The following is an 11,985-nucleotide window of genomic DNA, read 5'->3' as shown; positions in this document are numbered from 1 at the left end:
TTTTATTAATTTAACAATATAAATAAAAGATGTTGAAAAATGACGATATTGTCATTTATATACTTTTATATTATTCTAGACACCATATACATATTAGAATTATCTTTTATTATATATCATAAGATATTGACGATGTAAAAAAATACTTATAACTAGAATCACTATTTTTTACGTTATATGATAAAATTATATATAAAGTCATAATTTGACAACAAAAAAATCTAAAAAATGATTATAAAAAAAATCATACAAAGTTCAGGAGAAAAAAAAAATGTCAAAAACTAAGAGAACTTTTATATCATTAATATATATAAGGTTATTATTGTATTTTTATAAATACAATTTAAATAATTATCAGTTTGAAAATAGAATTCCTCAAAAATAGCTATGTCAGTTTTAATATTTATTTAAGAGCATTACATGACGAATATATAGGTGATTTGATACTTTAATTTGGTCTTTAGATGAATATATATAGGATTAAACAGTAAAACTTCAAACAACTTACAACAGTCATGATACATATTTAAGAAGGTATTTATAAATTTGAAAATGACTGATCATGCCTTCTTTCTTACGCACTTTACTGGCGGATCCTAAAATTAGCTAGGGTGATCGAGGGTCTTTATTAAGGTCTTGTTTTTCCTTTTTTGTTTTACTATCTAAAACACATACAAGTAATAATTTTTCTTCATGTGCATATGTTAAAATAGTTTTATTTGTTTATGTCAATGTCAATTCTTCGAGGTTAGATGATTATGAGGCACCTGTTTCCACTTTAGCGATTTGTTTCTTTTTCCTCTTTTGTTGTCCGTGATTTTTTATTTATGAGATAGATTTTTAAGGTTTTCCTTTAGTAATTGCGTTATTTGTTTTTGATAACACCCTTCATATATAGTCCATGTTGTTCTAAGTTGTAGATATTAATTTGGTATTTATATCTTCATGGATGAGTATATGCATATGATTTTATAATGTCAAATTACAGGCAGATAACAAATTGGCAGGGTCTGATAGGTTTGATAATGAGTTAACATAAGTAGTTTTTTAGAACACGTTTGGTGCCCTCACACAAAATTCAAAAACTTTCTTTTGTGTATATATTTTTATTTATTAACAAGTGTAAACTAAGTTTAAACTATAAAAATGTTTCAATTGAACCCAAGCTAATTAGCACTTTCATTTCTAATGAGGTTTATATTTTATGTTTTGTTGCTTTTTTTTACTTGAATGTATATAGTGAGAGGGTTAATACTATTTACTTCAGGTTATAAAATCGTTTGTATTCTATGTAGTTTACAAAGAATCGGCGATAAATAAAATAAGTCCGGTGCAACGCATGAGTTTCACCTAGTTTCATAATAAATTTGGTAAAGTGTATTACTAAGTTTTTCTCAAGTAGTATTCATCGTTTACTTTGTAGAGAGATTTTGATTGTGGACACCATGAATTCATTACATCCATTGAATACCAAACAATTTGTGAAAATACTTTCGAAACAACCATTTCTTCTATTTTTTTTTAAAAACTGACGTTTAATAAAATTTGATAAAATAAGTTATTATTATATGATTAAATATATGGAAACTGATTTGCTCAAGGAATATTTTTATTGGAACACATAAAATAGATGCTAATTGACATATATATCCTTTGTAACAAAAACCTAAATATTTCAATACACACCATGAAACCCTTTTCCTATTTTTGGTTTCATTATACACCGTTCAGACTTTCGTGCCGTCATCATACGTCGAACAAGTTTTCTTTTTTATCAAATGTAAGTAACAACTAAAATTCATGCAATTGAACATGCTTTATAATTGTTTAATTGATTTCATATATCCTTAAGACTAGTAATCATTTAGATTTTGTTTCATATTTGCATATTCAGTATTTTTATTTATTTAAGTTTTATATAATTGTAATTGATAACCTTCAAAACCTAAAATTAAATAATTATCCATTTGATCGTCGAATGAACTTACATTTGAATGTTTTTATTTTATTGATAATTCATGAATCAGATTCAAAGTATAGCAAAATGTTATTGTAAATTATTTTACAGAACCTGCATGTTTGTTATGTGTCATGTATTGAGTTTTACTATCCTGGCATAAAAAGTATTAATCTGGGATGGGGCCTAATAAGATGTGGTAGTTTAAATAGTTTTATTTTGTTTTGAGAAAAATAAAATTTAATTGTTATTAAGATTTATTCTTTTTATTGTGTTTTTTTACAGTAGTTTTGCTTGAAGCATATAATATTAAAGATGAGTAATACCCCGTTTGAAACATCATTGAGTAGTACTTACTATAGGTAATTATTATATATGTATGTGCAAATTCCTATATATAGATTAAAAACTGTGTGTGTTTTGCCGTGCCTTCTATCAAACTTTTCATTCTTTATGAATTATGGTGGGGCCCACATTTACAATGGTGCATGTTTTTCTTATTCTTTCTTCTTTACAACCTATTAAGCCATATGTACAACTTCTATAGCTTTAACATATACACAATATACACATAATCCAACAAATACACATACCCACAGATAAATCGTAAATCTTCAATTACCACCACAGGCAACCACTGCAGCCGGTTTGTATCAACAAATGTTCAACTTAACGTACAATTGCTTAAACAACATGTACAACTTCTACAAAAAACATATACATATACATGAACCACGAAATCTAACAAATACCACTATTGGAACAGAACAACCACCGCCGGCAACCATCGCTGAGGCGCTGACCGCCATCGTCCATTAAACCGTTGTGTATCTCGGCATATACATATACGTGTAAAACAAATACATATACATTTACATGAACCACCGAATCTTCAACAAACATTTCCGATAACATGCACCGCCGTTAACCGTAGCTGATCTCCACCATCGGTAAGAACATTGGTCTCAACCGTCGGTAACAACACCCGGAGCAACTACCAATCTCCTTACCTTTTGAGAGTAAACTTAACCCATTGCCTGTTGTCATCAAATAACGTCGGCCATCTTCGATGATACATCTTTCGTCGATTAAATCTGACCAAAAACATCTGTCATTCAACTTCCGACTGCCGTCGTGGCTCACATCTCACACCCCTCTCTAAACCCATATGGCTAGATCTAAAATCTTATTTATTGAAATAAGATAATCATAAGAATAGGAAATAGTCAAATAGAGATTTAATGGAGGCGGTTGTCAAGTTGAGGTTTTAATAGATAAGAAAGAAAAGATATAAGGGAGTGATATTGCTATAACATTAATTAGTAATCTATAACAAATGTATAAATTTTATTGTATAATGTATAACTGTATAATGCAAGTATTGTTGTAGATGGCTAAATGTTGTTATAGCAATATCATTTCCCAAAGAGATATAGTAGTAGTAGGTCAAAGGGTAAAGTTATTTTGAGAACCTTTTTTTTTGCGAAAAACTTTGAGAACTTTTCAAATCAAGTCCAACCAATGATTGTTCTTTACATGAAAATTTTTTTTGATTGTTTTCTGAATAACTTATGTGTAATTTTAAAGTTTATAATTGTGTGAAACATGGATTATCATCCGTTGTACAATTATGTGGAGATTTAGATTCTTGATCAGATGTGCACGAATATTGCTATGATCGCATGTATGCAAGTCGATCACATGTAATCATAGCAATATTCGTGCACATGTGATCAAGAATCCAAATCTCCACATAATTGTATAACGGATGATAATTTATGCCTCCACACAATTATAAACTTCAAAATTACACATAAGTTATTCAGAAAACAATCAAAAAACAACTTTTCATATAAAGAATAATTATCGGTTGGGCTTGATTTAAAAAGTTCTCAAAAGTTCTCGCAAAAAAAAGTTTCTCAAAATAACTTTTCACGTCGGTCAAATATATAACTTTAGATCCATATGACTATGTCACGTGTGAGTGAGTAGTTGTTTCATACGGAGTAAGTGATAGTGATATCACTGATACGTGTACAAGCTTAAAGTTGCTTTTCTACCACTTTAACTTTATTTAACTAGATTTATATCCGGTCGTTGACCGGGTTAGAAACTATATATATATATATATATATATATGTTAGAAACTATTGATGCAAGTTATTTTATGACCGCTTATTTTAGGACCAATCTTAAGACATGTGTTTTTTTCTAACTTACACACCACCATGATCATCTCCGACCACCATGATTTTTCGACCACAGAGTCGCCGGGAAGTCTTAGTATTTTTACAAAAAAAAGTCTTGTATATCGTAGTAGATGATAATGGTGGTGTATAAGTTACAAAAAACATATGTCCTAAATGGTCCTAAACTAAGAGGTGGTCCTAAAATAACCCACCCCAAAAACTATATATATATATATATTTAAGAGTACACGAAACGTGTTGAACTTTATATAAAAAAATAAAATAAATCAACAAAAGTGTAAATATCCAACTTTTATTAGTAAAAGGCATAACATATATCTAATAGGATAATGACGGGTTGAATTTTGTTGCATTGTCGGGTGTTGGGTTTTGTACAGATCTGGTCGGGTTTTGACCCATGCTTATGCCTAACAACGCTATCGTCACCGCTGCCACCCGTCACCTATGCTGTATTGCACGGGTACCCTTTTAGTATAATAATAACAATGCATATATGACTTAAACTATTTTTACTTTTGATTTGAAATTATAAGTTTAAAACCTTATTTTATGAAGCCTTTCTTTCTTTCTATATGTCTCAACTGATAATCCCACGCAACAAAACTAATTTACACTTGACACAAAGATTTTTAGATGAAAATTACTTTACACTGTTTTAAGTTCTTTCCTTTTTACTGGTTCTTCAAGTCTAACACCATTTTAATTTCGTTAGCTATGTAAAATATTTAAATTTAAATTAAAAAAATTAAATACATGTCGTAATTAGAAAATGTATTTATATAACATTAAAAAATTACCTTATTTACCAAAAGTTTGACTTTTAATTTTAAAGGCTATGATTGTTTTGTGTATTACTTTAGATAGCTTAAGAGAAAAAATTTATCTATGGGTCTAAGGGGTTCATAGGCATTTACCCTAAATGGAGATCAAAGCTTGAATGTGTATATATATATATATATATATATTTTCTCATTATAGCATGACCGACTGGTTACCAAGTAATTTAAAAGTTTTTTACCCAAAAATAATAACTTATTGTCGGTTTAATATAGGGTTTAGTGCGCCGGAATGCAACTAACTATGTCCAAAAAGTTATAGTGTGCAAGAACTAACCTTTTTTTATTGTATGCATAAACTTAATAAAAAAGTTTAAATCATGTAACTTTTTGTGACCGACCAATCAAAACCTTACACATGGCATGTTCAATTTATTCTTTTTCACGTGATAGCTTATATGGGATGCCACGTATACACATTGCATGATTTGAATATTTTACTAAGTTTATGCATATAATAAAAAAAACATTAGTTTGTGCTATAAATTTTTAGGCATAGTTTTTTTCATTCTCGCATACTAAATCCTTTAATATATTATATAAATATATGGTTCCCATAACAAAAAAGAAAAAATAAATTATCTTTAACTTTGTACATTTTTTTATAATATAATATATATAGTCAGTTTAGAGTTGTGATATCTAGACACGGTAACCCATCAACTTATTTTTTGGGTCGGTTTGACCTTTTGGGTCAGTAAGTTAACCCGTCAACCCAAAAATATTTAAATTTTATACAATGTTGATAGTACATCGACCCATCAACTCATTTGATCCAGCAACCTACAATCCATTTGACTTAAACTTAAAGAGCAAACCTCACTTTTTACACATTGGATGACCAAATAAAAAAAGTTTACATGGGTATCACACATTCGATCGATCAACCCACATTACTCAAAACAATTCATTTGATCCAAAACCAACCAATTTGACATGTCAACGAAAAATAACTCATTTGACCTAAAACAACTCGTTTGACATGTCAACCCATATATTAATCGAGACGATTGGGTCGACTCAACTTTGGTTCAGGTCAGAAACTTTTCAACGTGTCAACCCGATCCTAATAGAACTTATTTATAGGTCTGGGTAAAATATTACACATAAAAATAACTGTATCAGATATATAATATATAAAATTTCAACTATCATACTTTATTGCATCTTATCGATAGCAAAAGGCTATAATTATCAAACTATTATTATTATTATCATTATTATTATTATTATTATTATTATTATTATTATTATTATTAATGAACCAATGCTAATTTATAAACTAAAATTTAAAACTTAATTTTTATTTTTTATAATAAATAAAAAAGTTAAAAGTTAAAAGAAATTTTATTAGATAGTGATATAACTACACCAACTTCATAATTAATCGTTTGTTGTTTCGGGGGATTTTGTTATTTTCATTTATGTACATGGATAAAATTGAAGTTTTATGTATATATGAATTTGGTTGAAAATAGATGCATACAACATGAAGACTTTGCATGCTTTTTACGAAGACAGCAAGTGTAGAAATTGACTAATTGTTATGTTACCATTAATATAAACTATAAATTAAATAAAAATAAGTTAGTTACCATGTTTAAAAAAAAAAGTTTGACTTCAATTTTAATGGTTAAGATTAATTTAACTTTGAATTTCAATGATCAAGATTAAATGATAAATTTATTTTTTTCTCTTTGTAGTGGTAGCCATATATATATATATATATATATATAATTTATTATTTATTAATAAAAATATTTCTTTTTTTAACGAGTTAATAAAAATACTGGTACACCAAAGAAAACTTAAGCATATACATAGCATATTTGATTTCAAGTGTGACTTTCAACTTTTAGATTAATACGTATCTTTATGTCCTACTAAAAATAATTAACATGTTTTACGTAAATAATGGACTTAACACGCGTTTTTGGCTACATATTATATTTGTAACACGTTATATCATTCTTATGTGATTAACATTATCGTTATTAACATACTCATTGTTATACATATTTCGTTAATTATTAATACAATTATAGGCACAATAAATTAAAATCGAAATTTCAATTTTTAGTGTCATATAAAAACTTTTCAATATCTATTTGTTTGTTCCAACCATATTAATACATAAATATATATATAGGTTTTAGGTAAAATAAAACAAGTATTAAAGTAAAATAAATAAAACAATAGATTTTTCTCTATTAACAATCATTGTGCATCATTCAAATCATCGTGTATCAATATATATGTGAATCATCGTCAAGATCTTATCTTATTTGTTTTACTTTAATAATTGTTTTACAATAACTAACCCACATATATATATATATATATATATATATATATATATATTATGGCTTTATTACATAGATGTTATTGTTTCAATTTCCGCTTATTCTATTCATTTTCTTGCAACCGTATTAAATATTATGTTAGCATAGTACCTATAATATGTCTTACATTATTGTTATTCATGTGTCAGTATTTACACTAATATAGTTATTTATTGTACAATGTTTCTAACATATTATAACTTTACATATTATCAACAAAAAAAAAGTTACGTCTCCCGAGGCAACGCCCGAAGAACAAAACTAGTTAACATAAAAGAAGGTAAAATGTGTTAAGGGCATAAAAGTCATTTACTTAATTATTTAGTGTGCACATCAATCTTTTCCTTGAGCAAATCAGCTCCCATACAGCTAGGTGTAGTGAATGGAAGTAATGAATTAGAAGCGTGTACACTATCAAAGTGGTGTCTACAATGAGAGATTTTGATGGTATAGACACAATGAATTCATTACATCCATTAAACATCAAGCAATTGGTGAAAATATTTTCAGAACAACCATTTTTTTTTTTTTTTCCTGAAATCGACTTTTGCTAGTATTTGGAAAAAAAAAAACAAAAAAACAAATTATATGTTTGAATATATATAGTTGGGTGTAGTGAATGGTTCAGATAAATTAATGAAACGGACCATGATTGGTCAAGCTTAAAAGTTATGAAGCATATAAAAGACGAGTGGTAGTGAATTGTGATAGATTAAAGAATGAACATTATATTTACTCAAAAAACTTCACTAAAATATACTTATAAAAGAGTATAAATGTATGTAATATGTAAGCATTTTTGGGACCATAGCTTTCTCGGCTATTTGGTATACCATCATAACTTTGGTCGGCTTATATGACAGAATTGCCAATAACTTAGAAACTCTCATTGTCTTTAAATGACAAAAAACTACAACTTTGTCAACAAAATATCAACCACATAATGTTCATTGATACGTAGCTATCCAAAAATTGAGTTAGAGGCATTACTCGATAACTGACATATGTTCGTGATCAACCATGTTGTAATCAATAGTAATTATTTTTATGTGATAACAATGTCGAACTAAGAATATATGTTAATTGAACTCGATATTATTTGTTTGTAAATGGTATTTCTTTTGACATTAATAAAGTCATTAAATATCTAGCGCGTAAATCATTATAATTTCTAGTCAAAATCGTCAGTAGATAGTAAATTTCACTATAAAGTAATAAGTTACAACTTTTATAACATACATCAGAAGTCTAATTTCATGAGTTTCACAATAGTATATTTTATCGATAGATATACAAAATATGGAGGTCTTAGTAGCCCAAAACGATGGCTTAGCTCTTAATTACCGTTGGGCCAGCCCTGGTTGTTGATATGTAGGTGTGATTACAGTAGCTATTTGGTTCAAGTTATAATGGTCATAAAATGGTTTATAATATGGTTTTATCATGATAGTCTAATTAGTTTTGACGGCTGCTTCTAGGTTTTACTAAAGATAGAAAATGAATTTCATCCTTAGTAGGCATTAGGATTGAACCCATGATCTATGTTTTCAAAGATAAGAGCTCTTACCACTGATCCAATCCAATTGGTTAAAAATTAGATGAATTGTATTGTATAAATAGTGACCAAAATCTGTTTGAAAAATAAGTTTGCTTGCATCAAGGGAAAATATTTGGCTTGGGCTTGATTGGTTAAAAATAGCGAACATGTATCACTTGAGGAGAAAAGGTTTACATTCTTGATGGTAATTTGTCACAAAGTCTTGTATGGATGAATGTAGGTTTCTAACATTCAAAATAAACTATTCATAAGTATTTTCATGAAGTATTGATTAAATGATGATATTTGCCGAATAAGTTAATACGACCAACCTCATTTAATTAATTAATCCTAATCAAAATATTAATAGGAGCGAGCGATGAAATTTCAAATTTCAACGTAACTACAGTAAAATCTTTATAAAATAATACTTGATAAATTAATAACCTCGATAAAATTAATAATTTGTCTGGTCCCAACTTGGGACCAATACAAATTTGTCTGGTCCCAACGTAACTACAGTAAGATCTATTTCTACAATTTGTTGTTATAGATATAGATTTTAGAGAGGGAATCAGGGAAATTGGGAATGAGTGTTTTGTTTGTAGAGATTTATTATCTCGAATAGATATGAAGGAATGGTTGTATTATTTATTTACTTATTTTTTTAATAAAATCAAGTAGGTTGAAAAGACTGTAATACCTCTCACGTGGGGGTGTTAACGGAGGTGGATTGACGGTCAACAAGTCAAAGGATGAAATGTGAAACTTTTCTTCCTATAAAGGATGATCCATGGCGTTATTGAAACACAAGGACGAAAGATGACTATTTGAGTAAACCACAGAGACGATTTATGTTGTTTACTCTTTCTTTTATAACTTTAGATTTATAATGAGTTTTTTTTAAATTTTTTCTTTTTATTGTATTTAAGAGTTGAGGCATTATCTTCTCGTAGTGCAATAAAAGTTGTGAATTGTTGTTGCCACTCACTATGCTTCTTGTCAAGTGACCGACTCAAAGCTACCGAATCATTCTTAAGCTCGTCATACATGAATCTCTTTAAATTAATAATTTATTAATTTATCGATATAATTATATCTCGCTAAATTGATAAAAATACTCTGATCCCGACATTATTAATTTATATAAGTTTTACTGTATATTGTTTGAACCACAAGTTCACATTTTGAGCTACAAAATACATATGCGGCCGATTAAAGACTAATTTTGGCTGGTTTTCAGCCCAGCCCATTTAATCCTAATTAATAGCCCAACTTTTCAATATAAATGGTCATTTTGTAAGTGGACAAGTCCAGCCCGATAAAAGAGCATTTTTGTAAGTCCTAAGTCCTAACCCGAAGTCCCGAACGATTACTTGTTTCTGTTTGAATCATGTCATCGATAATTGATCATTTTTTTTTTAGAAATACATTTTATCCTGCTCTTGATAATTGACATTTTATGGTTTTAATAAACATAATTAACATCTTAAAATATTTAAAACATGAGATTAATATCTTACATAATAATAATTGGATTTGGTATCGTATCAAATATATGAAAATTTTAAAATTATAATAAAAAAGTGATAATTTCATATTTTCCAAGACACGAATTTTTTAATATATTTTAATATACCAATAATATGGTTTGTAATTTTTAAGTTATGGTTATATATTATTATATGTTTTAGACTTTTTATAAAGTAAAAGTCAAAATTAAAATCAAAAGTTACTTCGACAAAATCAATTATTGTGATTGTCTGATAAATTATTATAATTTTTAAAATATATAAGAAGATATATGGTTCATTTACCCGCAATGAACTATTTTAGGTAATTTAAAAGTATACTAGATTTGTCATTAAAAATAAACAGTTTAAAGGCTCTTTATAAACGTAAACGGTAGTATAAAGTTTTCTTTATTCATAATATATTGTAAAAAAATAGCCTTTGTTTAACATTTTAATTTTCAACATTTCATTAAAACCAAATTACATCAATAACCACACTACTCGCCGACGCCACACCGGCGCCACTACAATCACCACCAATCTCCGTCGTCACTACAACCACCACCAATCTCCGTCGTCACCGCCGCTCGCCGCTACCGCCTTCACCGCTAACACCGCCGCCATTACATCACCACCACCGTTGCCGCAACGCGCGAGTACCGTTCTATTTATTGTAACATTTTTGTCTTTTTAGGTTTATTAAAAAACAAATCTATCTCTACTCTTTAATAATGCAAACATCCCTTTCTTTAAAAAAAATAAATAACTTTTAAGCCTTTAAAAGCCCATAATACCCCTACTTTTTCAAAAGTTTTTTTTTAATAATTAACCTATGTACCTAAAATACTCTTAATTATATAATTAACCACATCTATTCCCAAACTCTTGATATATTTACACTACCGTTTTTATATCAATTACCTTTATATCAATAACGACACCTCCACCACCACCCGTCACCACCATTATCACACTGCTACCACTGTCACTGCTGCATCGCATAGGTTTTCATTTAGTTTTAGTAAATTTTAAGTTTCAATTGATCAATCTACCAATACTTATAAGAGAATATTTTAAGATAGGTTATACTACTATCTAAATATCTACTCCCACGTTAAAAAATAAAATTTTTAGAACATGTGAAATCTCTATCTCTATTATTAATAAAACAAGATTGTTTTGTACAGATATTTTAAAAAAGTTTTTGATGTGATAAATTTATATTTTATCTTAAAAAAGTTTTTGATGTGACAAGTCTATATTTTATCTTAAAAAGTTTTTATTGAATTATGATGTCATATGAAAAATATAAAGATAGCCTTTAATAAAAATATTAATCATTTATTGAAAAGAAAAAAAAAAAACTATCTTATATAATTTTACAAATAAAATATATTTATTTATATACCTAATGCATTAGTTATTTTTGTTTTAAAAATTATTATTATGTTAATTGATTATGTAACTTTATAATTATTGTGTTAGTTGAATTATTAGTTTTATATCAAATAATTATAATATATCAATAAAAAACATTACATATATTTATTTAATATATTTAATGAATTTAAAATTTTAATTAACATACC

The sequence above is a fragment of the Erigeron canadensis genome, chromosome 5 (genome assembly GCF_010389155.1).
Source record: "Erigeron canadensis isolate Cc75 chromosome 5, C_canadensis_v1, whole genome shotgun sequence".
NCBI classification, from domain to species: Eukaryota; Viridiplantae; Streptophyta; class Magnoliopsida; order Asterales; family Asteraceae; genus Erigeron; species Erigeron canadensis.
The sequence above is the reverse complement of the archived record's forward strand: the minus strand, read 5'-3'. Positions refer to the sequence as shown.